We start from the raw sequence: 27,404 nt of genomic DNA on the forward strand, positions 1-27,404 counted from the left end.
TCTGTTAGCCATTTGTATGTCTTCATTGGAAAAGTGTCTGTTCATATCTTCTGCCCATTTTATGATTTGTTTATTTGTTTCTCGTGTATTGAGTTTGAGAAGTTCTTTGTAGATCTTGGATACCAGTCCTTTATCTGTGGTGTCCTTTGCAAATATATTCTCCCATTCCGTGGGCTGTCTCTTAGTTTTTTTGACTGTTTCCTTGGCTGTGCAGAAGCTCTTTATCCTGATAAAGTCCCATAAGTTCATTTTATCTTTTATTTCTCTTGCCTTTGGAGATGTGTCGTGAAAAAGGTTGCTCTGGCCGATGTCATAGAAGTTGTTGCCTATGTTCTCCTCTAGAATTTTGATGGATTCCTGTCTCACATTGAGGTCTTTCATCCATTTGGAGTTTATTTTTGTGTATGGTGTGAGAGAGTGGTCAAGTTTCATTCTTTTGCATGTAGCTGTCCAATTTTCCCAGCACCATTTATTGAAGAGACTGTCTTTTTTCCACCGGATGTTTTTTCCTGCTTTATCAAAGATTAGTTGCCCAAAGAGCCGAGGGTCCATTTCTGGGTTCTCTATTCTGTTCCATTGGTCGATGTGTCTGTTTTTGTGCCAGTACCATGCTGTCTTTGTGATCACAGCTTTGTAGTACAGCTCGAAATCCGGCATTGTGATGCCCCCAGCTTTGTTTTTCCTTTTCAACAGTTCCTTGGAGATTCGGGGCCTTTTCTGGTTCCATACAAATTTAAGGACTATTTGTTCCAGTTCTTTGAAAAATGTCCTCGGTATTTTGATCGGGATAGCATTGAAAGTGTAGATTGCTCTGGGTAGTATGGACATTTTAACTATGTTAATTCTTCCAATCCATGAGCATGGAATATTTTTCCATCTTTTTATGTCTTCCTCAATATCTTTCAAAAGTGATCTATAGTTTCTAGCATATAGGTCCTTTACGTCTCTGGTTAAGTTAATTCCAAGGTAACGCATGGTTTTTGGTGTTATTGTAAATGGGATGGATTCCCTAATTTCTCTTTCTTCAGTCTCGTTATTCGTGTATAGAAATGCAACTGATTTCTGGGCATTGATTTTGTATCCTGCCACCTTACTGAATTGTTCTATAACTTCTAATAGTTTGGGAGTGGATTCCTTTGGGTTTTCCATATAGAGTATCATGTCATCTGCAAAGAGAGACAGTTTGACTTCTTCTTTGCCGATTTGGATACCTTTGATCCCTTTTTGTCTTCTGATTGCTGTTGCAAGGACTTCTAGTACTATGTTGAATAATAGTGGCGAGAGTGGGCATCCTTGTCGTGTTCCTGATCTTAAGGGAAAGGCTTCCAGCTTTTCCCCATTGAGAATAATGCTTGCAGTAGGCTTTTCATAGATGGCTTTTATGAGATTGAGAAATGTACCCTCTATTCCTACACTCTGAAGGGTTTTAATCAGGAAAGGATGCTGTATTTTGTCAAATGCTTTTTCTGCATCAATTGAGAGGATCATATGGTTCTTGAGTCTTTTCTTGTTGATATGATGTATCACATTGATTGATTTGCGAGTGTTGAACCATGCTTGCATCCCAGGTATGAATCCCACTTGGTCATGATGGATAATCCTTTTAATGTACTGTTGGATTCTATTAGCAAGGATCTTGTTGAGGATTTTGGCATCCATATTCATTAGAGAAATCGGTCTGTAATTCTCCTTTTTGAGGGGGTCTTTGCCTGGTTTGGGGATCAAGGTAATATTAGCCTCATAGAATGAGTTTGGTAGCTTTCCTTCTGTTTCTATTTTTTGAAATAGCTTTAGGAGAATAGGTATTATTTCTTCTTTGAATGTTTGGTAGAATTCCCCAGGAAAACCGTCTGGGCCTGGAGTTTTATTATTTGGAAGGTTGTTTATCACTGACTCAATTTCTTCATAGTTAATTGGCCTATTTAAGAAATCTATTTCTTCCTGTTTCAGTCTTGGTAGTTTATAGGTTTCCAGGAAGGCCTCCATCTCTTCCAGATTGTTTAGTTTTTTGGCATATAGCTGTTGATAAAAGTTTCTAATAATCCTTGCAATTTCAATGGTGCTGGTCGTGACCTCTCCCTTTTCAGTCATAATTTTAATAATCTCAGTCCTTTCTCTTTGTTTTTGGACAAGTTTTGCCAGTGGTCTATCAATTTTATGGATTCTCTCAAAGAACCAGCTTCTAGTCCTGTTGATCTGCTCTACTGTGGTTCTGGTCTCTAATTCATTGATTTCTGCTCTAATCTTGGTCAACTCCTTCCTTGTCAGTGGGTTAGGCCTGTCCCTCTGTTGCTGTTCCAGTTTCTTGAGGTGAGAATATAGAAACTGCATTTTAGATTTTTCTATTCTTTTGAGTGAGGCTTGGATGGCTATGTATTTCCCCCTTAGGACTGCCTTTGCAGTATCCCATAGGTTTTGGACCGTTGTGTATTCATTCTCGTTGGTCTCCATAAATTGTTTAATTTGTTTTTTGATTTCCTGGTTTATCGAGTCATTCTTGAGCAGGATGGTTCTTAGCCTCCAAGTGTTTGAGTTTCTTCCAGGTTTTTCCTTGTGGTTGAGTTCCAATTTCAGAGCGTTGTGGTCTGAGAATATGCAGGGGATAATTTCAATCTTTTGGTATTGGCTGAGACCTGTTTTGTGTCCCAGAGCATGATCTATTCTTGAGAATGTTCCATGGGCATTTGAATAGAATGAGTATTCTTTGGTTCTGGGGTGTAGTGTTCTATATATATCTATGAGGTCCAACTCGTCGAGTATGGCATTCAAAGCCTTTGATTCTTTGCTTAGTTTTTGCCAGGGTGTTCTGTCTATTTCTGATAGTGGGGTGTTGAGGTCCCCTACTATTACTGTGTTCTTATCTATATGTCTCTTTATTTTGGTTAAGAGTTGGCTTGTGTATCTTGCTGCTCCCCTGTTGGGGGCATATATATTAATAATTGTCATATCCACTTGTTGAATACTTCCTTTAAGAATAATATAGTGCCCTTCTGTATCTCTCTCTATGGCCTCTAGTTTAAAATCCAGTCTATCTGATATGAGAATTGCTACTCCAGCTTTCTTTTGAGGTCCATTTGCGTGGAAGATGGTACTCCATCCCCTTACTCTAAGTCTGAATGCATCTTTGGGTTCAAAATGAGTCTCTTGTAGACAGCAAATGGATGGGTCATGTCTTTTTATCCAATCTGCAACCCTGTGGCGTTTTATGGGAGAGTTTAAGCCATTTAGATTGATAGAGATTATTGACAGATATGATTTTAATGATGCCATTTCTCTTTAAAGTCTTTGTATCGGTTGTGACTTGCTGCTCTGTATCACTCTTGGGGCCTTTTTACCTTTATAGAGCCCCCCTTAATATCTCCTGTAGGGCTGGTTTCGTGGTTACGAAATTGGTTAATGATTGGCGATTTTGGAACGTCTTTATTTCTCCATCAATTCTGAATGACAGCTTTGCTGGATAAAGGATCCTTGGCTGCATGTTTTTCTCTGAAAGAGCTTTAAAAATGCCCCCCCAAGCCTTTCTCTCATTCCAGGTCTCTGTAGACAGGTCTGACGTAATCCTGATACCTTTGCCTTGGTACGTGAGAAATTTCTTTGCCCTGGCCGCTTTCAATACTGTATCCTTGGATCTAATATTTGCGAATTGCACTATGACATGCCGTGGCGTAGGTTTGTCCTGGTTGAGCTTGGATGGGGTCCTCTCTGCCTCTTGGACACGAATGCTTGTTTCCCTTGCTAGATTAGGGAAGTTTTCAGCTACAATTTGTTCAAATATCTCTTCTAGACCTCTGTTTTTCTCCACCCCTTCAGGGATGCCGATGATTCTGACATTGGATCGTTTCATAGAGTCAGTAATCTCCCGTAATCTACATTCGTGGGCGTGGATTTTTTTAAGACCAGCTTCTATTTTCGTTTTTTCTTCTACTAACCCATCCTCCAATTCGCTAACGCGTTCCTCTGCCTCGGTGACCCTGGCCGTCAGAGCCTCTAGTTTTGACTGTATTTGGCCCATAGAATTTTTAATTTCTGTCAGATTCGCTCTCATTTCTGCCCTTAGGGATTCTATATTCTCAGCAACGCTTTCTCTGATGCTTTTTTCAAGTTTACTCATCATCTTGACCATTGTTGCTCTGAATTCCATTTCTGATAATTGGGATACATCCATATGTATTAATTCTGTGGCCGAGGCCAATTCTGTGGCAGAGGCCACAGACTCATTATCTTTTCTTTGCTGGGGGGGACTTCTCCTTCTCGTCATTCTGATGAAGAGAGATTGCAGGGTTGTCCAGAGCCCAAGTGTTGACTGGGACCCAGGCCGTGCGCCCTTGTTTTATAGAGATCTTAGGGATGTGGGCTTCTTCCTTAAAGAGTTTATTTATTTATTTGAGAGAGAGAGAGACAGTCAGCAAGAAAGGGAACCCAAGCAGAGGAGTGGGAGAGGAAGAAGCAGGTTCCCGGTGGAGAAGCCCGATGAAGGACTCCTTACGGAGCGTTGTGATCACACCCTAATCCGAAGACAGGTGCTTGGTGACTGCGCCACTCAGGCGCTCCGGGTTGTGGGCTTCTTGATTTTTCAGCCTGCCTTCTGGGGGAGGGGCCTGCCTGCAGGTACTCAGAAAACCCTGTTTGGGTAGAGTCTCTGTGTCCCTTGCGAGGGGGGATGGGGATGGGCACCCTGTGAGCCGGTATTTCCGGGCTTTTGTTCTCTGGCGGCTTTCCCTGGCGGTTTGCTATGCCTCTTCTGAGAGAGCAGCAGCGGCTGAAATTCAGCCTCTGTCTCAGAACAGAGGGATCGCGGATCGTTCTCCACTGATGTTCTGGCCACTTTAACTCTGTTTCTGTTGGTGCTGCTCAACCCTGCAGCATCCCGGGCTGTGCGCCCCACACCCGGCGTCCCAGCCCTCACTTCCAGGGCCGGCACGTCTCTGTCCTTTGTGTTTCCAACCCCGCCCGCCGCCAGCCGCCCCGCGCGGGCTCCCGGAGCTCCCCGTCTCAGTCTGGTGTCTCACGGGTGCTGACCGTGAGTCCGCCTGCTCCCCCGTGCAGGTGGCCCTCCAGCTGCCAGCCGCCCCGCGGTGGATTGACTTCTAAGAATGACAAATCTTAATGGCATTTCTGAAATTTTAGTTACCTCTTAGTTGGAATTTTACCAAGTAATATTTGTCCTATCCTATAAAAAATTTATTCATGATGGGCTCCTTCTTATCAGTCTAAAATGACTCTTCCTTCCTCTGACCACTTTTTGTCACATCCTATGGCTTTGTTTTGTTCATAGCTTTCACTATTTGAAAGTATCTCCTTGTTTATGTGTTCTGTGGTTTTCTGTGCATCATCCCTCCTAGTACAAAAAGAATGTGAGAACAGGAGATTTGTCTTGTTTATTGCTGTATTCCCCCTACTTGGAATGCAATATGATCAATAATGAATCCATGCTCAAGAATAGTTTGGTAGACTTTTGGAGGAAAATCCAGAGAGAGAGGAAGGGACCTAATAAAGCCTCCTGAATCCAGAGAGATTTGCAAGAGCAAGTATAAAAGAAAGAAAAAGTCAGCATATGGCTTATAAAAAGAGAGCTGGATGGGGAACCACTTCCAATCAGCAAGGGCAACCAGTTCTTGGGAGCCAAAGTAAGCAGGTGTCTTGATAGCTGTATTTGTGAGACTAGTATGTCTCACCCTTCCACTGGAGTTGTTCTGCATGTTTGCTCACATTGAAGATCGACATGAAAGAGGATGGGGTATGCTTTAGGAGAGTGAGGCGGTTAGACTGACTCATGAGCTTGTCATCTCTTTTCCTTGAAGTAAAGGAAGGAAAAAGGGCATCTTGGTTTTTCCCCCCAGATGCCTACTGTAGAGATCTTGCCCATCCCCAGCAATGTGGTCCTCTTAAGTCTGATCAGCAACACCAAAAGGGGGTGGGATCATCAGTTTTTAATGTGATCCACACTTGGTACATGAATTAGAAGATAAATTGGAGAAAAGGTGATGGGGCGTGGAAGGACAAAGTAGATAGTTAATATTTAAAAACCAAGAATGTGAAGCTTTTGGTATCTGTGAATTCTTCAAAGGTAATTTATCCATGTTTATTTGATTTTTTAAACTTTGAGATAATTTCCTTTCCAGTTTTGGCATTGATAGTGTGTACTTATTCATTTACCAGAGGCTGTAAAGTAGAGCAAAGACTTGAACCAGTTAATCAGAGTTTGGAAGCAGATGCATTAGAGCATTTGGTGGGGGAAGAGGTTGATTCCCTGGTCCCCATAGTTACATGCCAGATTTTCATATTTTGCGATTTTCTTAGTCAACAATTGACTAAAATCTATTTTCACCAGCACTGTGCATAGGGCATTAATCACTGAAATCTGTTTCTCACAGTTACCCTTCATACAGGACTCTGATTTGCTTCCAGAGTAGCCTTTGGTGTAAAATTTCTATTTGTTCTTGTCTGAATTTGCCATACATCCAATGGGGAGTAAATAATGGGAAGGGCTTCTCAAGGGGCTAGAGATGTAGAAAGTAGGGGGCGGTGGTCAGAGAAGAGAGTTACTAATTAGAAAGGACAGAAGGGAAAATAAAGCACTGAAACTCATCTCTATTAAAAGAAATTAGAGGATGCAGGACCTGGGGTTGGACCTTCTTGATGGATCCCTTTGAGGGTACAGAGAGGAAAAGGGATGTGCACAGATATGGAAGCCAGAAAGCCCTAAATCTGAATCTGTTCCCTGAACTTTCTTTCCAACCGTACAGAATTCTTCCAAGTATTAAGTGAGATAATGTACGTGAAATTTTTTGGCACAGAATAGGTGCTAGATCGGTAGAAGTCGTTGTGAGCTGCATAAGTGTCCAAACCCTTTAGTCATTTGTCATATATTTATTGAGAACTTTTAAGTGATAAGTATGATTACATAGAAGTGATCACTGCCCTCTTATAGTACAGACCTTTCTAGTGAGAAAAAGGAGCAGCATTCATCTTTAGGAATATTTCTTTGTGACCCAGTACTAGCACTCTTCATTTACCTGTAATGACTACTATGTACCCAATCTTTGTTTGCTTTGTAGGAAGGGAGTATATTTGTAGGAAGAGGGGTAAGTGGGCTTAAGTAATGTTTCAGAAAATGGGAGGCCGAGCTCCCATCTTCTATCCCATGGGACAGAGAAGGGACAGAAAGAAAGAGCCTCATTGATTTATTCGGCCGACATGCATAGTAGAGTGGCAAAATCTTAGCTCAAGCAATGGGCTCTGTTGGAATTCCTGGGTTAGTGGGGGCTTGGCGTGGGAGTGAGCAAGAAAACAGGAAATTACAAACATGCAAACTTTTGAAGTTGTGGGCTGGGGAGGGGAGGATGGAGTGGATGGACTGTGGAAAGGGAAAATGCAAGTTGCAGGGAAAGTGGCTCAAGCACTGGGTTAGGAAACTGAGCAAAGTGCTGGGGGCGGCTGAGTGGTATCAGGAAAACAGATGGTGATCCTTGAGAAGGAGGGTGCAGATGGCAGTGGTGGTGAGGAGGCAGCGTGGGGTGAAGAACAGTCCCAGCTCGGCCACCAGGATGGGGGAGAGTCTGGAACACAATTCCCGACACTGGGTGAGCTCTGTGACTCATCTGGCCCCCAAGGTGGCATCTGACAGGGGTAGCAGGAAGAAGGATATTGGAGACTGTAAGGTTCTTCATGATGGGCCTTGGATGTTAGACATGAACTTTAAGCATCTAGGAATTCCTGGTGAAGAAAGAAAACTCTCCTACCAAGAAAGAACATAAGAACCTTGCTATATTCAAATCCAAAATCCCAGGTTAAGTTTCCATCACCTGTTTGACCTTGGGCAAGGAGTTTGACTGTTCTTAGACATGGTTTTCTCATCTGTAAAACAGAAGGGTTGGGTTAGGTGATACTTATAATACTGTTAACTCTAAAATCCCATGATTCTGAGGAATAGTTGAAGGTCTGGACAGTAGAGGACAAGTAGACTTACTAGTCTACTATTACTAGAGTGGTGTGTGAAGGACACTGTGAGAAACAGTGATTAGTTCCCTGTGCACACTGGTGGTGAAGATAGAATTTAAGCAATTGTAGTTCAAGATGTTGCAAGAGGGAGGATTTTAGCTTAATAACGTTTCTAAATATTGGAGTCATCCAATGATGAGTTGGGCTGCTCTGTAAGGTAGTGACCTGCCTGTTGCAGGAAGTAATCAATCACAGATTGAATAATGACATTTTTGACCTTTAAGAAACATTATGAAATATTATGCTTTCCTGAAGACTGGATGAGCATGTTATTAAGTGGTAAATGGTGGTGAATCCCAACATGTATTTCTCAGAACATGATTGTTTTCATGTTACTAGGTCTTCCATGGGGGAACAAAGGGTTTTGTGGTAAAATAATTTTGGAAAACACTGGATTAAAAAATTTTAAGCAAGTTTATTCTCTACAGAACTTCTCAGAAACTTTAACATATTAATGTGCATTATGAATTTTCTAAATGCATTTAACAAGAGAACTCTCGGGGGCACCTGGTGGCTCAGTCGTTAAGCGTCTGCCTTTGGCTCAGGGCGTGATCCCAGAGTCCTGGGATCTAGCCCCACATCGGGCTCCTCCACTGGGAGCCTGCTTCTTCCTCTCCCACTCCCCCTGCTTGTGTTCCCTCTCTCGCTGGCTGTCTCTCTGTCAAATAAATAATATCTTTAAAACAAACAAACAAAAAACAATTGAACTCTCTTTCACAGAGTATTTGGTAGGAATAGTGACCAACTGAGCGTATTTGGAGAAACATTGCTTTAAATGATGTTCCAAGTCCTTTGCCCCCAGAAAGAAGGCATCTCAAATTTGATGATGAAGCCTAATTTGGGGCTTCAAGCCCTAGGGGAGGGCGTGAGACTCTGGATGGTCCTGTTAGACCTGATTCAGCTGGTGAACTTAGATGAGTCCCTCCTTGTGTCCATTTCCTTATATGTCAAGTGGGGAGAATTTTGAGTCCAGTCCTTTTAGGGTTGAGATGTCACGATAGTGTCTAGAATAGTACCTACAAGATGTAGATTTGGGATCATCTGGGCATCGTGTTAAGGTGCAGCTTCTGATTCAGCAGGTCTACTGGGGGTAGGGGTCAAGGCCAAAAATCTGCCTTGCAAACTGCTCAGAGGTAATGCTGGCACTGTGGTGCCCAAACTTAGAGCAGCGAGGATCCAGGAAGCCTCACGGTGGGGCCCTTATCAGGAACATCTCTCTGCGTAGAGAGCAGCAGCAAAGCTTTCTGGTGTCACTACTTTCCCCAGAGATCTGGTCTGTGTTTTCAAAAGGTATTATTCATGTGGGAAAATAAATCAGGCATCTCTCCTCCGTCCCTGTGATGAGGTTGGCTGTGGCCCCTCCCAAGGGAATCCCTCTTCCTTTTCTGCTTCCCCACCCCCACTGCCTATGGCTCTCCACTCGGTTAAGCTATTTTTTGAGTTTGAGTTAAAACCATTTCAGACATATTTTTAACTGCGTCCTGTCCGAAAAGCTGTTAGCATTTGGCAATCATTCCATCTTCAGCTTGAATCCTGGGGAGGGTGTTTCTTTCTTCTCGCCTCCCCACCCCCCCTCCCAACAACCGGGCAAAAGTATATCATTTAAAAATAGTCCTAGTGCGTGGGTCAGAGAGAATGGTTGCTGGGGATGGGAATGGAGATGAGGCGTGCTTTGGACTCCACAGATCGTCACTGCTGATGCTGCCTTTCCTGCCTGCACCTGCAGCCACGCTGGCTTTGCCGTGTAAAGGGGTAGGTATGAGCGCCAAGCGCCGTCCAGTAGAGAGAGAGAGAGAGGGATGATGGGGCAGGGGGGAGGCACAGGGAACTGGGCCTGGTTGAACCTCTACAAGCAAGGTTGTCAGGAAAGATGGCAGAGTTAACAACTTTCCTTCCCGTGGTCCTGAGATATTCCAGAGCCAGCACATTACCACTGCCATTATTATAATTTGAAGGGTCTCCTGGGAATAGTGCTGACGGGGAGTTTTCTTTTTTTATTGAACAAACACATAGCCTTTCTACTGTGACCATCACTGTTTGCGTACTTTAAAAATATTATGTCCTTTAATCTTTGTAACACCCCTGTGAGGTAGGTCCTGTCATGATCTCTGGTGTATGGAAGGGAGACAGGTAACAGGAGTGGTCAAGCAACTTGCCCAAGGGCCCCCAGCTTGTAAGGGGTAGAGCCAGATGCCAGCCCGTGCAGGCTGGAGCTGGGGTTCGTGCCCTTTGCTGCCACACTGTGCCGCTTCTCCCTGAGGTGCTGGTACTGTCCTCTCAGTACTCAACCTAAAATTGGCTGTGCCAACCCCGTCTGCTCTTCCCTCTCCGTGGGAGGCACGGAGTGTAAAAAAGATGAGAACTTCCATCATAAATGCAGAAAATGATTTTTTTTTTGAAAGCAGTCATCACGTATTAAGAGGTAACTCCCTGTCACTTGAACATTCAAACCTATTAAACACTCCAAATATACCTGGACCATGTTAAAATTTGCTCCCCAAGCAGGAAATTCTAGAATTGCTCTGAAAATGATCAGAGTGGGAGGAAATAATTTCCTTCTCAGTCTTTTTTCTTGTAAAGTTTTTGGTAAGATATTCTGTCATCCTCAGTCTGGCTGAGTTGCTTGCACCTGGGTGCTCAGGGAGAAGGATACGGCCGCAGGGATGCCATTCCGCATCCTAGCCCGGGTCTTCCTGAGGCTGGAGTCAGGAGTCCTGTCCCGAGGGCTGGTTCTTCTCAGCTGGCAAAGCCTGCCTGAATTCATGGAGATGGCTGAGAGGCTTCTACTGGCTGCAAGCCCCAGAGAATATTTTCTTCCCATAGAATAGGCAGGAAAGGAAAATGAGGGTAGAGAGCTCCCCATTGGATCTGAGAGTTGGAGATTTTTGGCCTTCCCAGGAGCTGGCCCTTCCTGCAGCCTCATCAACCATGCCATGGGCCCTAACCTCTTCAGGCTCCCCTTTGGGCTTATGCCATCACATGCCTGCAAATCTCACATTCATTTGCTCTCCTTCCATCCTAAGCCTGGATTGGTGCACAGCTTTCAGAATTTGGGGAGTTCTGCTGTTCCCCAGGACTCACTGTCAGCCTGTGTCCTCTAACTGCGCTGCAGGGACAAATCTTTCTGTGCAAATCCTCTTCTCGAAGATGCTAGGCCCCTCTGTGGTACTGTCTGCACTGCACGGTGCATGTCTAATAATGCTAAATAATAAGCAGTCACTTATTAATAACACTGGAAACATCATCACATAGGTGACAGAAAGTCAAATAAATTCTAGCAGGCCAGCAATGCAGCACAGCTTTTGGGGGGGAGAGAGGAAAGAAGAGCACAAGGGATATTAGCAGGGAGCATTGGGCAGACTGCTTTGAGCCAATAGCATTTGAACTTGAATTTGAAATCTGCTCAGGAGCAAGACATTTGAGGACCTGAGAACTTATCTTGACTGAAGTGCTGGCCAGGGATTAGCAGAACTGTTTAATGTCCAATTTGTAGTGATTTGGTCTTGGCTTGAGAAATCTTTGATATTTCCAGGATTGGTTGAGATAGAGCAGTGAGAATTCAGAAAGAAAGGACAGTATGTACACCCATTTAATGGGTGAAGAAATTGAGGCCACTGACCATTATCATTATCTTCTAAAAATTATTGACACAATCAGTAAGTAAAAGAAAGAAGCTATATAATGAAATTTTAAAACTCCCAGCCAAAGCAAATCCCTGAAATTCATATACAAGAATCATTAGGGCAACAGGAATCTATGTGTTAAGTCTATTTATCTATAATCCTGATTTTATGAGTACTGTCTTACCAATATATTGCCCATAAATTATATAAATATGCAATTGCATAAGGGCACCTGGGTGGCTTAGTCGGTTAAGTGTCTCTTGATTTTGGCTCAGGTCATGATCTCAGGGTTGTGGGATCAGGCCCCATGTTGGCTTCCATGCTGAGTGTGGAGTCTGCTTAAGGTTCTCTCTCCCTCTGCCCCCCCCATGCAATTGCATATATTTCAATACATAACATAAAGCCAACTTACTGTGGACAATTAAATGAGATAATGCATTAGCGCATGCCAAGTGCTTACTTTAGTACCTGGCAGGTAGTAATAATACTAATGATCAGGTCTGATAGTTGGCATGCCCAGGTAGAGTCAAACCAGTTGCTTATGGCCAGCTTCCAGGCTGATTGGTTGCTTTCTATACTATCTCAGATATGAAATATTTAAAAGCTCACTCTGATAATGATAACTGGTACTCTTTGTTGTGGACTTGCCATGTGCCATTTACTATTACAGATGGGCTTTTGATATAATCCTCACAGGAAATGGTTGAGTATGGTATCATTTCCATTTTACAGATGAGAAAACTGAGGTTTGGAATGTTAGTGACTTGGCCAAGGTCTCATAGCCAGCAAACGGTAGAGCTAGGATTTGAACTCAGATGTCCGCTTGGCAGAGCGTTGGGATCTTAACGATGAGCCTACCAGGCAGAGGGCCAGCAGAGGGCCACACTTGGAGTAGTGGTGGTTTTTATTACTGTCATGATCATCATTACATTAACCTGATTTTCTCCCAAGATGTCATGGACAACTTGTTATTTTGATTGGCAATGAAATTGTTCCTCGCTCCATCCTGTAAGTGCCAGTCTGGCATGTTTGAGAAAAGCTGAAACAGTTTCCGTCCCATTTTGTTCTCCCTCTAAACTGAGTGAGGCAGCAGCCACACAGCCGAGGGAAAGGAATATAGGCTTCCTTCCCACAAGGGAACCTTCTAACCTAATGGCCTCTGATCATGGCCTTATGACTGGCAGTGAGAGGTGTGAGCTGTGAAAGGCCAGAATTTCTGAGGACTTCAGCTGCCCCTACTGAGTCCTCCCTTTCAAAATAATCAGTACCATTGCTGACACTGCACTGTCATTCAGGCAAACACCAGATACTGTTTGATGCTTATGGTTGTATTCCATGTCTGCAAGGAGACCTGGCTTATTGTCTTTGATGTTGTCTTTCTCTGCTCTTTTGTACATATCCGTCCTCATAAATCTGGAGCTAACTGGGGGGAGTGTTGGATCACTGAGAATGAGCAGAGTGTAGTTAGCTAACATGCTATGGAGGAATGAACAAAACGAGCCTAGAGATTTCATGATAAAAGGCAGACTAAAAGAATACACCAGAGTAATTGAAAGGTAAATAACACTTAAGCCCAAGAAACTACAAATGGAATGAAATGATAGTAACAAATATATTCAAAGTACACAAGGTTAGAAAACAGAGGGCTAAAAACAAGTAAATGAGAGTAACTACAGTGAAACTCAGTAAGTTAAGATATTAAAAGTGAAATGATGAAATAAGAGAATGCTAACTATAGGGGGCAGTCCAAAGTTAATAATCCCATGCAGGGGCAAAGGCAGACCTTTGGGTCAAAATCGCAGATACTTGTTTAGCCCTTCTGTGGGGCAGGTTAGCCCTTCTGTGGGGCAGGTGTTTGGTGTGTTATTTTGTCATTAATTCTCACAGCAATTCCATGAAGTAAGTACAGGTGTTCTCTCTGTTTTGTAGGTGAAGATGCTAAGACTTGGAGAGGGCAAAGAAAACTATTCAAGTCACATGGAACATAGGTGGCTAAGTTGGGATTGGAATCCAGGTATGTGTCCTAACCCCTAGGTTGTCCTGTAGACATGCAGTGGACTTCTCTAGGGGATGTCCTTCTAAGGCTGGTGTTTGCCGAAAGAGTCTGATGGGAGCTGGCATCTGAGGGCAGTGAGTCCTCAGGCTTTCCTTCGGGCTTATGCCCTCACATCCCTGTGGAGTCCCTTAAGTCTCTTCCTGCTGCTCCCAAAAGTGAGTGTACCGTGTTCCCAACATCCTGTTGGATCATGGTGGTTTCTTTATATGGTTCTTCCCCCTGGAGCTCCAGACAGCTTGCCCAACCCCATGCACTGTGTTCTTTGAATGTCCCTTCTGTGTTCTGGGAACAAATAAGGTACATGGACTTCAAGAAAGGCCAGGTAGGGAAGATATAGATCAGCTGGCTGGGACCGTTCAGGTCTGGCATAAACTGGTAGAAAATGATGTGTCATGCGTGAAATTAATCCATTAAGGCACATTTGTTTGTATTCCTATTGGGCGCTGAATACCATGGTGGTGTTGAAGACTGGGGACCCAAAGAAACATAAAAAAAAGTAAGACTACGATTTAAAAGGTAAAACAGATGGAAACATCTGGTATTACGTGTGTCTGTGCAAGCCCAGCCCAAATGCCACGTTAGCCCCCATTTAGCCTCGCACTTGCCTTAATATCCCCCATTTCCATAACGTAATTGATCACTTGCTTCTTGACAGCTTCCTTTATGCTGCTTCATGACTGTTCTGTTCCCTTGCTTTATAGAAACATGTTTGTCTTCCACCAAAGCAGAGTGGACTCCTTGGGGGCAGGGAACTTGTCTTACTCATTTTGTTTCCGGTTAGCACAATGCCTGGTACATGTGGTACAAGTGCTGGGATGGCTAGAAGAATGTCCAGGAAAGAGCAGACATTTAAGAACTACCATCCATAGAAGGGAGGCGATAGAGTACTGTGGCAGGCCAGACCCAAGTTCAAATTCATTCTGGTTATTTCTGGCTGTGTGACCTTGGAGAGCGTCCCTAAAGCTTTGATTTCCTCAACTGAAAGATGGACGACTGTCCAATAGCACCAGTCTCAGTGGACCGAATGAGCTGAGCCATGTGATTGCATGTGGCCAAGTGCTCAACAGTTGTTAGTGACTACTCCTGCCATTGGCACTGGCCAGAGGAAGGATGCGCCATGGAGCCCTTAGAATGGGGAGGTTGGAGAAGAAAGGGGGGTGGGGCTCTTCTCCGTGGTGAGGCACCAGGGCCTGATGCTGAACAAAACCTTGTGTTTGGTGCCACCGACTGTCATCTCTTGTTTAGGCTCGAATGGGGAAATGTTTCCACAAACACAGACTAGTTCGGCAAAACTGGCAATGAATTTCGAAGACTTTGGGGGTGCAGTGGAAACGCCCAGGCCCTGAGCTCAGGGCGTGAGCCACTGAAGGGAGCCGTCCCCCTGACCCACCAAAGCACTGGACCCTTACCTCTGTCTCTCTTAGCCCAAAGCCCCTGTGGATAGGGTTAGCTATGCCTTTATCTGTCTTTGTGGCTAGCAGCCCTTGGATGGGAAGCCCAATTTGTCACCTTCTATGTCCCCAGCCCTTGTTCTATGCAGGCATTCAAAATGTTTGTTGAAGGAATGACTTTTTGCCCTAGTTACAGCCCTAGCCTCCACCAGATGCTCAAGGATTGCCCTGATTTCACAAGGAGTGGCTACTTGGGGAAACTGAGGCACACTTCTAGGTCAGGCTCCTCTCCACTTCCTGTCTACAATGTATCTTCAGCATGTGGCTTAGTCTACTGAAGCTGTAAATGAGGATTTTGTCTTTAATTTCAAAGCCCGCTCTGGTTCTGGTAAAGAACCTTCCTCAGGCTGGAGTCGGGAGAGAACTGAGCTCCTGACAAGGCCTCTTGGTCACAGGGGGCTGCACAGTGCCCCTCCCTGACGATATCTTCTCAGCTGTTTGCAAAACAGTCAGGGAAGAGGTGAAGCCCTGAGCCAGGCAGCCTGGCTGTCTCTTTAAATGCCGGGGTCTGTGTGGGAGAGGGAGGGGCCGGCTCTGGAGTGCGTGAAATTCCTGGGCTCCCCGGCAGTCTCAGGCTCCGAGCTCAGCCCTACACATCTCCTCTTGCATGCAACTCCCTGAGAGGGAGAGGCGAGCGTGTCCTCCCCTCTCTCGCAGCCACCAGCATCTCCAGCCACCGCCGACCTGCTTTTCACACCTCCGACACCCCCCTCCCTTCTTCCCCGCCACTCCCTCCCAGAGAGAGAGAAAAGGAAAAGGAGAGAGAAAGATTCTGGAATTTGAACCTTCCCAAAGAGGAAACATACCCAGCAAAGTCAGTTGATTAAACATCAAACAAACAAACAGATCCCAAATCTTCTGTTCAACGGGAAAGGTAAGGTTTTGGGGGAACGGAAGACAGGCAGGGTGTGAAACAACTCAAGGTTCTTGTTCGTTCTGGGAAGAGGTTGCTCCTGAGAGGGTAGAAGTTTTCAGCTGGGATCGACCAACCTAGATTTTTTTTTTTTTTTTGGATGTTGGATCCGAGAGCCTCGGCTGACCATGGGAATGGCTTTTCAACTGCCTTTCTTTCCCTTCACTTGCGCCTGGAAGTTGAGTCCTCTTGCTCCAGATGTTGGAAAAGTCAGAGAATGTTTTAGGTTTTTTAATCTTTTTTTTTAAAAGTCTTTCTCCTATTTGTGTGGATTATTAGTCTGAAAGGATGTATGCCCATCACTTCATTTTGGGCAGATAGTTTTTTGGCATTTTGTAGCCACTTTCCCTCTAATTATTTTTTTCTGGGGGAAAGGACTGGTTCAAATGAGAAAAAGAAGAGACACTCTGAGGATCATAAGACAAAATTGAATTGAGACAGGGATTTCCCTAGCTGTTGAGGAATTGAGGTGTGTGTGTGTGTCTGTGTGTGTAAGATTTTTTTTTTTTTAAGGGGTGTGAGGAGGTGGTTCTTGAGTCTGAAGATTCAGGTTGGACTCCTATCTTGTTGTGAAGGTGGGCATAATCAGAGAAGGTGAAAAGGGAGTGTGTGTGTGTTTGTGTGTGTGTGTGCGCGTGCGTGTGTGCGTGCGCGTGTGTGCGCTCCTGTTTGGATCTGTTACAGGGGAATCTTCCTCTTCTGCCTTCCATTTGTTTATATTAATGATTTAGTAGCAGGCTTGCCTGAAAACTTCCACTCTGTGTAAGCACTGTGGGTTTTGCAAGCTCTCAGTGACCTTAAAGGCTGATTCGATGTATTTTTTTTTTTTCAAGGCATTGTGTTGTACCCAGAGTTTTGGCTCTTTCCCTCTTTCTTTTTTAACCACGGAACTTAACTGCTTTATAAACATCATCCTGATGACAGGGGAAAAATAATCTGTCCTCCCCCCACCCCCCATCCCTTCCTAGGCCAGTGATGTAATACCAACCTATGGGCTCGGCTGCTTTGCAGGTGACTTACCCTGTGATTACTTGTTAAAAAAAAATAAATTTCTTCCTCCTCCATTAAATACCTTCTCTTTTGATCTGGATGTAGAAATATCATCATGCAGTGAGAAAATTATATTTTTGCTAACTCTTCTTGGGCTTTAGGTAAGGTAGGATTCTTTTCCCCCGATCATTATTTAAAAAAATTTTTTTAATGCAAAGGTCGGAGATCATTGAGAGCTGGGCTAGGATGGAGCAAGACATAGTCAGACCACCTAGGAGAAGTGGGAGAGCTGGAGCTGTCCTCTTCCCGCTTCCTCCGGTCGTTCCCGCTTGGGGAGATAGTTTCCTTTTACCAGACCAATCCACCTCAGCCTTCTTAATTCTTTCTCTGCTCTGGGTCCTGTGGATGGCCCTGGGAGCAAGAGGGGCGCTCCTTGTCACACCTGGAGGACAGTGTAGTTTCAGGGGTCAGATGACCGTTTGCCTTTGTGATGAAGGTTCCAATGGAAATTTGAACTCCCAGCGCACTGGGTGACTCTGTGCCCGGGATAGTCTATCTGGGGGCACCTGGAGGTTAGGTCTGGCGAACCCGAAGAACTAGCCCTTTATGAATTTGCTGTTCTGGGGTACAGCCTCCTTCATCCTTCAAGGGCTTCTGTATCGCCTTTCGAGTTAAAATGGTCCCGCTGGTTATGATGGGCAAGTTTACCTAAGAGCTACTGGGTACGTGGCGGAGGGATGGAGGGGAGAAAGACATAGCAAGGCTGGTTTTTTGTTTTTTTTTTTTTTTAAATCTTCTAGCTTAATCTGCTTATGTGATATTGGGGCAAACGATATTTCAGACGGGTGCTGGTTGTGCAGAGATATTCCTATTGTTTGATTTTTTTTTTTTTTTTTTTTGGTTGGGGAGTGGAGAGCAAGGGCTCTTGGCCCATTTTCTGCAGCCTGGGGTTCATCCTGCGAACCAGTCTTCCTTCTGGAAGACGGGGAAAAGGCTGGACGCTGGAAGTTCGCTATTGAAGTGAGCAACAGGGCTGGGTTAATTTTTTTTTTTTTTTAAACAACCGGACTGTGCGAATGCCCTTTTCTGGAGCTTTCCGGCCCTTTCTAGTGAAATAATGATTTTAAAAAATTGCTTCTTAAGACGAGGGGGCCAGAAATCAAAGGGATTCTAGATTTTGAGAGACAACTACCTCTTTGCTTCTCTGGTAGCTCCCTGTTATTAATTATTGGGGGTTTGATGGGGGTCTGGCCTCTTTTTTTGGTTAATTTCTTTTTAATGCTGCGTTTCTACTAAATATGTTGATGATTTGCTGCTTATATAAGGGAAAGAATGTACTGAGGTGGATTGATGCTTGGGGTTTTGAGATCGGCTACTGAGATTGGGTGGCGGTTGGTGTGTTTGTCGATGTGCATGGTAGGAAGGTCTTTTCTTTTGGGTGGTGGGGGACAAGGGGTTGGTTGGGAAATGGTAGATGAGATGCTACAGCGAATGGGGACATGAGGGAAGACGGAGGTGAGGTCGGAAGTCACTGGTTTGCAGAATTTCTGTCCTGCATCCCCCTTTCTCTCGCTCCTTGGGAAAAAAAAATCCATTATCTCTAAAAACACATTATTCTTCAATTGGCCTTTTAGAGAGAAAAAGAGAGGGAGGGGAGGGGTTAATTTGGTAAGGGGGCTTGGTTGTAATTAGCCCACTGCTGCAAAACTGAGATAGAGAAATCCACCGGCACCAGCTTTGGGGGCACAGAGAGGCAGCGGGAGATGGGGGACAGGTTGTCAGTCTTAGATGAACAGTGGATCAGTGGGCTTGGCGTTTGGGTATTGTGTGCGTTTGCGTCTCAGGTGCTCGTGCAGTGTTTTCCACCCCACCACCAATTCCCCCCTCCATACTCCCCCAATTCTACCATGCTCTTGCCTTCTATTGCCACACGCCGCTCTCCCCTACCCTACGGCCCCCTCCCCCTTTCCTCTAGCCCTTTCCATCTCCATGAGAAAATTCTGATTCTGATGGCTCTGCGGCTCTTTTTTCTTTTCTTTCTTTCTTTCCTTCTTCTTCTTTTTTTTTTTTTGCAACACAACAGTGGTGCGATGGCCTTTCCTACATGCCACACGGATGCAGCCTTCTGATAGGAGGGCTAAGTCGGCACATCTACACACGCATTTGCACACGCTCTTGCACACACACACTCTCGCACGGACACAGGCGACCAAGGACTTGATTTCGTTTGCTTTCATTCCCCTCCGTGGCTCTCCCCGCCCCTACCTCCACCATGGCTCCTTTCCACCCATCTTCATACGGGCAATGCAGTAACGCTATCCACGTCTTCTCCCCACATCGCTCTCTTCTTTCTCCTCGCCATTATTCTTTCCCGAAAGCTGTGATGTGTCGCAGTTCATGGGATTAGCATGTTGGAGAGTCTTTGGGGGAGGGGACTTATTGAGAAGGGGATTGGAGTGGGGGTAGATGACATTAATGATTTTTTTTTTTTTTTTGCCAAATAAGCACCCAGTGATAATGATCCAATTTAACCATCCGTGTAATATGCGTTTGCGGCACATTGGAGGAAGGTTACCGGGAAAGCAGAGTCTGGACTGGGTTACCTCTGGGGAGATTTGCTGCCTGGACAGTAGAGACAGACACCACCCCCACACCCACACATATGTATGCTCTCTCACACACGCCAGCACACACAGCTCTGCTCAGTGGGCTGTGTCAAGCCAGAGGGCACTGCAGAATGTCCCAGAGTTGTCGTTGTTACTTGCAAGGATGGAATGATGTCTTTGTCCTACCCGGCTCTCGCTCTGATGTTCAATGTCTGGTCTTGAAATTCTTGGTGGCCTTTTGTGTTGCCTTTTGGGAGGGGGCTGGAAGGCTGTTCGTGTTCTGTCAAACACCAGTGTGCCTCCAGTTGGACCACATGGGAGTGTCAATACCATGTGTGCGGGTCACGCAGGAGGCTGCCTGCCCGTTTGTGCTGCCGGAGTGTGAATGTTGGCTGGGGCCGTGCGCGGGGCTCCGGAGAGGTGCGGAGGTGCCAGGGAAGGGAAGCCGACTTCCCCTTGCGGAGGGGAGGGCGAAAAGCGGGGGTGTTCAGACAGAGGGCAGTGGGGTGTTCAGGGTAGCTGAGAAGAGGGTGGAGGGGAAGAAACCACTTGGGTCTCCAGGGGAAGCGTCGCGTGAGGTCCCCGCGTCCCCAAGCCACCCTGTGGGCGGGGGTGCTCGTGGGTGACTGGTGGGCGGGTGCAGACTGAAGGGGGGAAGAGGTGGGCGAAATTGAGGGTTTCCCCGGCCACCTCCGGAGCCCCAGGCAGAGCTGGGAGGACGGCTCTGCCCTCCCAGCACTGGCCACCCTTGGGCAGCTGGGCTTTGGTGGAGGCTACAGCCCCCCCGGGAGCTGAGATCGCCCTGGGCCGGGAAAGCAGCGGAGCCCCAGCGCTCCAGGCTCTGCTGCCTTAACTACCAGACGCCATTTTCCGTCTCCTTTGGCTAAAGGTGTGTCCCTCTTTATGCAATTATAAATGAAATTGGCAAACATTGTGCCTGGAAGAAAAAAAAATCCCCAGAACAAAATGCTGATTGTCTTCCGTTTCTGACGTCCCTCTCCCTTCCCAGGGCTGACCTTGAGGGGTTAGGGAGAAAGGGTTACGTCATTGCCAGAGAAAGGAGAGAAAGACGGAGTAGGATGCCTCAGGGGCAAATTTTTGTGCCAAACACCGAGAAGAGAATATTCTTGGGATCCCCCCTCCCTTCTCCTTACATGACCCTTATGTGTGGATGGGGGACTTGCAAAAGTAGAAGTGTCCCTTCCACAGCTTGCCTCCTAGAAATACACCTGCTTCGTACATTAGTCTGGTCGGCCGGCTGTGATCACGCCTGGTCTCCCCCAAGCACGCACCTGCAGGGGGAAATGGCTGAGCCACAGCCCTGACCCTTGAGATCCAGCCCCGGTTGCTCTGCAGTGGACTGAGTAAGGCCCTGCGGCTGGGCCAGCCACAGGTGGCAGTACTGGGTTCCAGCAGGGACTGTGTGTGGGGCCTGCTCCCAGCCTCTTCCTGCAGGTCCCTGTGCAAATGGTACCTGCTCAGAGAGGACTGTCCTGACTGGCTTTCTAAAATAGCCCTCTGACCCCACTGCTGGCCGCTTTCCAGCCTGTTATCCTGCCTCTAATTCCAATCAGCTAATCACTACCTAATACTTTATTACATACCGAATGTTAAGGTGATCTTGTCTCCTCTAGAATGCAAGCTCCAGGAGCTCAGGGACTTTGTTTTTGTTCACTGCGGTGTTCCCAGTGCCTAGGACACTTCCAGCCACATAGTAGGTGCTTAACAAATATTTGTTGATTGGAGGAAAGAGCCGTATGGGTTTGGTGTTGGGGTTCTCTTTTCTTCTCTAGCACTTTGGGCCTGTCTCCTGGGAAAGTTGAACTTGGTCCCTGGCTGTCTTATTCCTCCCTGCAAGTTCCAGATCTGCTGGAGGGATTGGAAAGTGTGAAACGTTCTGATTGAGAAAGGTCTCCGTGCCTGACTCAGAGGGACTCTGCCTCCTTCCTGATCCCTGTAACACTAACCATCATCATCATGGTGCTAGTAGTTATAGTAGTGATATAGCCGCCATTTTTGAGGATCTTAATATATACCAAGTTCTGCACAAAGATTTTTTTTCTTTGGTAAACATTCATTATCTCATTTAATTCTCCAGACAGCACAATATAGTATATTCTTATTATCTGCCTTGAACAGAGAAGGAGATGGAGGCTTAGACTTACACAAAGTAAACTAGTAAAGTGGCAGATCAAGGATTTGAACCCAGATCTTTTTCCAGAGCCCAAGTTCATGACCCTTATGTTATACTCTTAGAGGTAAAAGGGAGATGAGCCATCATCTCATGCAGTGCCCTCAAATACAGATGAGAAAACTGAGGTGTAGAGAGATCAAGTGGCTTGTCCAAAGTCATATGCCAAATCTGATCCAGAGACGGAGCCGGAATCCAGGTTCCCTGGCTGCCCAGGTTGTACTCTTTCCACACCATCATGATGCCTGGGGGGGATGTGCGCCCTTTCTCCAAGGGTATTGCGCTGGTGGCTGCCTGAGGGCCCCTCTTATTTCTCTTCTTTCCTCCACTGGAGGAGTGGGTCTTGGTGAGGGGGGTGGGGGGTAGGTGTGCCTTTAAAGAGGGCAGATTTGACTCTCGCAGAGTAGAGGGAGACTGGAGGAAGACTGGGGGCCTCTACTCCAAGGTCGCTGGAGTCACTGAGTGCTAGTCAAGGTCATCCTCTGAATGTGCTGGAGAACAAGACTGCAGTTGGCTGCTCCAGGTTTTCAATCCCATATAGCCCTGCCCATTAAGGTTACTCTTAGATGCAGCAGGGGGTCCATTCACAAGTCTAAGCAGCCGGGCTCTGGATTCTGATGACCGGGGAGCTTGTGTGCTTCTCCTAGACTGGCTTAGCCCTTGTTTCTCAAGAAAGGGAGGCATGGGCTCAGACATTAGCATCAGTGTGTTTCATTTCTGTGTCCAGAGGCTGTCTGGGGAGCATGATGTCATGAATTGTGGGTGAAGGGCCCCTGTCGTGTCCCTCTGCTCCACCCTTAGGGTTGGCCTTGACCTTGAATTGGGGAGGGGTTAGACATCCTAGCCGAGTGTGTGTGTGTGTGTGTGTGTGTGTATTGAGGGGGTCAGGACAGTAGGGGAACAGAGGCCAGAATGAAATGGATTCTGAAAACCAGGGAAGACTTACCTTGTGCCTGGACCTTGATGAGCCAGGGCATGAAGCTGTTTCTGTGCGACCTTGAGGTGGGGTGACCAGATGCCCTGGTTTGCAGAGACAGTTCCCATCCAGGCCTCTATCCTATTGTAATTATTAACTCTCAAAAGTGTCCTGGTTTGGATGATCAAATATATAGTCACCTTTCTTTGAGATAGCATCACCTACTTTCTGTTAATGGGTAGAGAGAGGAAAGGGGAATGCAAGAGAGGGAAATCCAGTTTTAGGGAGGAAGGTGACTGGGAGTAGAGCCTTTCTCCAGAGATACTTCTACTTGTCCCCATTTTTAAAGGGTGAAGACCTGAATCTTTCGACTAGTTTTACTGTCAACATCACCATTACTACTAACCTCACTAGTCTTACTACATTACCACTAGCCAACCTTTGAGTCTTACTGTGCACCAGATACTATGCTAAGCCCCTGACATGAATTATAAACCATCTTGGGAGGTAGTTGCTATTATCATTTCTGTATTACAGCCCCCCCCCACCCCCAGGCCTAAAGAGGTTAAATAATACATCCAAGGTCCTGTAGGTAGGAATGGCAAGGTCATGATTCAAACTCAGTGGGCCTGGCTTGGAAGCCTCTGGTCTTAACTACTGTGTCACACCACCTCCATGGGCCTGTCCTCCAGTTCCCCAAGTCGAGAACCTGACTCTGAGAGCTGACCCACTTGCTGGGCAGTCTGACCCAGCTTTGGGACATGCTGAAGATGCTTCTGCCCGTCCGAGGCACCTTAGGCTTAGGAAGAGGACACTGCTGGCCTTGCAATGCCACTGCTTGCTGGTTATCGTTCTGATGGCACTTGGAAACTGTTTCCCCGTGGTGTCTGTTACCTTCTTCCTTGCTTCAGGGATCTTGTCAGAAAGAGGACTTTAGGTTGTTTGGGATCGTAGTGAGTTGGCAGAAGGCAGAGAACCTGCAGTGTATTTACCTCTGCTTTATCCCGTGGCCCTGATCCTTGATGAGCCCACACTCCCCATGGCCTGACTATGGTAGGGCCTGGACCTCAGTGGGAAAGGCTGGCGAATGGACTGTCATCTAGCACCTGCTGTTAGCAAAACATGGTGTTCGGCCATATTTCCTTTAGATAGGTAGTGTTCTTATTTGTCTGACAAGGAATCCAACGGGGTTAAATAGCTTGTCTAAGATCGTCAGCGAGAAATAACAGCCTTGCGTCTGACTTTAGGATTCAGGCTGCTTCTTAGAACTCGCACTGCTTCCCACCCTGAACCCTGGCGGGGAGGGGGCAGGAGTTAGAACATCTAAAATGGGGTCTAAAGGAAGGGAGGTCTTCAGATCAGCTCTTGAGGCTGATGGCTGGATGGGGCATCTGGGGCCCAGCATCCTGGTCAGCCAGGGCAAGACAGCTGCTGACCAACCCCTCCGTTGGATGAATGCCGGTTCTGATGTGGAGAACAGGGGGGAGGTGGGCTCACCCACAGCTTCATAGGTGGAGGCTGGGGGCCTCCAGAAGAAGGTACTCTTTCCCACATGGAATGGTGATATGTGTCCTGACACCAGATCCCACCTCTCCCCGCTGTGTCCACACCACCAGGTCAAGGGTAAGAAGGGATGGGTGGTCTCACCGCCTAGAGCCAGGGACGGGGAATACACCGAGAGAAGAATATGGGTTCTCCAGGCTGGAGGACTCCACAGAGAAAGGAAGAACTTGTTCCTGGTTGAGAAGGAGGAGGAGAGGAGCCTTTTTCTGACTGAGGGGAGGGTCTGAGGCCCCCGAGCTGAGCTGCATCAGCTTTATTGCAGTCCCATTGAAGACTGTGTTTATTTTTCCAATAATGTGCTAATTAAACATCGATTTCCAGGTGGAGGAAAGGGAATTGGATTGCTAGAGCTAAATGGAGTGAGGAGGATGGGGAGCTGGTAAGAGGGGCCCCAAGCTGGAGTCAGCATTCTGCAGCATTGCCCCAGGGGGGATGGAGGGGAGCTGGGGCTGCCTCTTCCCCTGGCTCCAAATTTGGAATTCCCATCTTCCCATGAGCCTTCAGGAGGCATCTTTCCTACCCACCGGCTGCCAGAGCAGATAGAGAGGGCTCTTTGCGGAGCCTCAATTCAAGAGGGAGAAAGGATTATCCCTCACCTTCCCTGGTTTCTTTGCTTTGTTGAACTGCCCTGTGCCCGGCCTTGTGTTGGAACTCTGCATAGGGCAGCTCACCAGTTCTTTCAATAAACATGGGGTTACTGCTTTTATGCCCCCACTTTGGAGATGAGGAAACTGAGTCTCAGACAAGTTAAGGGTCAAATTCAAGAGCAAAGAACTGGCAAAGTGTGGCAAGGAAGGGGAGGCCCAGAGGACTATAGAGTACCTGAGGTTGGCAGAACAGCTGCCAAGGTCCAAGCTTCCATAAAGAAAAAAAGAAAAAAAGAGTGAAGCATCTGATAGGCAACAGACAGGACCATTTGCTACTTTATCGTTGGCTCAGACGGACTGAGCTCTTACGGTGTGCCAGCAGCCGCATTGAGCACCTCGCACCGAGGTGGTGAGGCAGCAGTGACAAAGTGTCAGGGAGTGCTATGTCCATTTTACAGACAAGGAAAGTTAGGCTTGGAGAGATGAACTTGCGTGAGGTTGCAGAGTTGGTGAATGGTGCTGAAATAAAAGCTGAGGTCACACTTTAGTAGCGAGGACTCTGGGAACCTTTACAGCCGTGCTCTGTTGCCTCGTATATACTGAGGACACGGTGCCTGCTCGGCAAATCACCTATAACTTCTAGAAGGTAAACACGTGGGGCTTTTAGGATGGATGTTCTGACCAGATCATGTGCCCCAGAAATATCCGGGGTCTTGCCATGTGACCCCCACTGTCCCTTCCTTTCTCGGCCCGTGGCAGCTCGGGCTGAGCATCTGGTCGGGCAGAGGCTGTTCTGGGGGTGCTCGTGGTGCTTGGAGCCTGCACCCTGAGCTGGGTGGTGAGGGTTAAGTTAGAGCAGTAGTTCTCAGACTTCGTTGCATATTGGAATCACCATATTCAATCCCAAACCTATGTTGCCCCTCATACAAATTAAATCAGAATATTTAGGGGTAAGACCCTGGCATCAGTATATTTTAAAGCTGCCTGGGTGATTCCACCAGGATTGCAAACCAGTGGTTCAGAGCAGTCTCTGCTACAAAGCAGGTGTTGGCAAGGTGTTTCCAGAATTAGGTTGCAAGTGCAGAAGGAATTGATTATACACATCCAGGACCCGGTGGGGACAGTGCTTACTGTGATCGGTTTCCTTCTCATTTAGAATAGCATCTTTTGGACTTCGGTATGCATGAAAACGTCTGGGGAGCTCTTACAAAATGAATATTCTCAGGCCCACTGCACCTCTGAGTTAGGTCTGGGGTGGGGCCCAGGAATCTGCATTAAAAGCAAGTACTTTTTATGGCTGGGTGAAGGTGTGGCATACAGGGCCAGCCTCAGAGCCCCCTGTGTTCCATGCCAGTACTTGTGAAGCCCTCTCTCTTTGGAGGGCAAATAGGTGAGGACAGGGTCTGCTTTGGCCTTTGTTGCTCAGGACCAGCTGTCCACTGCTGGCATGGGAAGGCCTGTCACCTGGCGGGGTCCCCGCTACCCACTGCAGAGCTGTGCTTAGTGCCCTGGGTGCAGCAGCCCCAAGGGGGGAGAGGATGATCCCAACCTGAAAATTCGGCAGGCTCCCTTCTCAGGTTTAAAAAAAAATCAGAGTAAATCTCTGCACAACTTGAGTGTTTGGAAGTCTGTCAGCAGCAACCATCCTGAGCCTTCCCCGGGGATCGGTGAAACAGCTTCTCTGGGGCTCATTTTAAACTTTTCTTCCAAAGCTGTCAAAAAATAGAGAATAGTCAGAGACTCTTAGAGCTGGAAGGGACCTTGGTGATCATGCCAGCACTAATATTCTATTCATCCAACAGTTATTTATTAAACACCTACTGTATCCAGGCACTGTACCAGGTCCTGGGAAGACAGCCACAATCAAGAAGGACACTCGGTTGATCCCTGATGGAGCTTACACTTGGGTGGAGGGGCAAATACTAACCAACAGCAGGAAATATATAATTATTAATTATGATGAATGCTCTGAAGGAAAAGTATGGGGGCTCTGAGAATTATGGAACCTTAAGGAGAATGATGGCATAGAGGAAATAAGAGCTAACATTGGTTGAATGCTCACTACAGATAGGCCCTATTGTCAGGGCGTCACCTGTATCCCCTCGCTTAATTTTCACACTTAGTCTTGGAAAGGGGGTAGTGTTATTATTGTTGTCTTGTTGTAGGTGGAGAAACTGAGGCACAGAGAAGTGCCCAGGCTGGGATGACAACTAAGGTCTGACTCTCCCCTCCCCCCTGCCACCAAACATCCCTCCACAGAGTGAGAAGAACTGGTACTTGTTCTGAGAGCTGAAGGATGAGGTGGGGGTGAGGAAAAACCAGAGAAGTTAAGAAAATGCTGCCAATTCTGGCCACGTATGGAATGCTAGATGCCAAGCCTTGTGCAAAATGCTTGACCAAAATTATGTCACTGAGTACCCACAACAACGAAGACAAGTAGGTATTCTTTTTTTTTTTTTAAAGATTTTATTTTTTATTTATTCGACAGAGAGAGAGACAGCCAGCGA

General features: G+C 46.5%; 1 protein-coding gene across 1 annotated transcript in view; it reads left to right on the forward strand.

The window, feature by feature from the left end:
* Nucleotides 1–27,404, forward strand: part of NRXN3 (neurexin 3) — a 1,691,473-nt gene that overhangs the window by 136,414 nt on the left and 1,527,655 nt on the right. The window contains exon 3 of the mRNA XM_034643175.1: nucleotides 13,554–13,638. The gene's annotated coding sequence lies outside the window, so the exon portion shown is untranslated. The remainder of the gene's footprint in view (nucleotides 1–13,553; nucleotides 13,639–27,404) is intronic.

The sequence above is a fragment of the Ailuropoda melanoleuca genome, chromosome 14 (genome assembly GCF_002007445.2).
Source record: "Ailuropoda melanoleuca isolate Jingjing chromosome 14, ASM200744v2, whole genome shotgun sequence".
Lineage (NCBI taxonomy): Eukaryota > Metazoa > Chordata > Mammalia > Carnivora > Ursidae > Ailuropoda > Ailuropoda melanoleuca.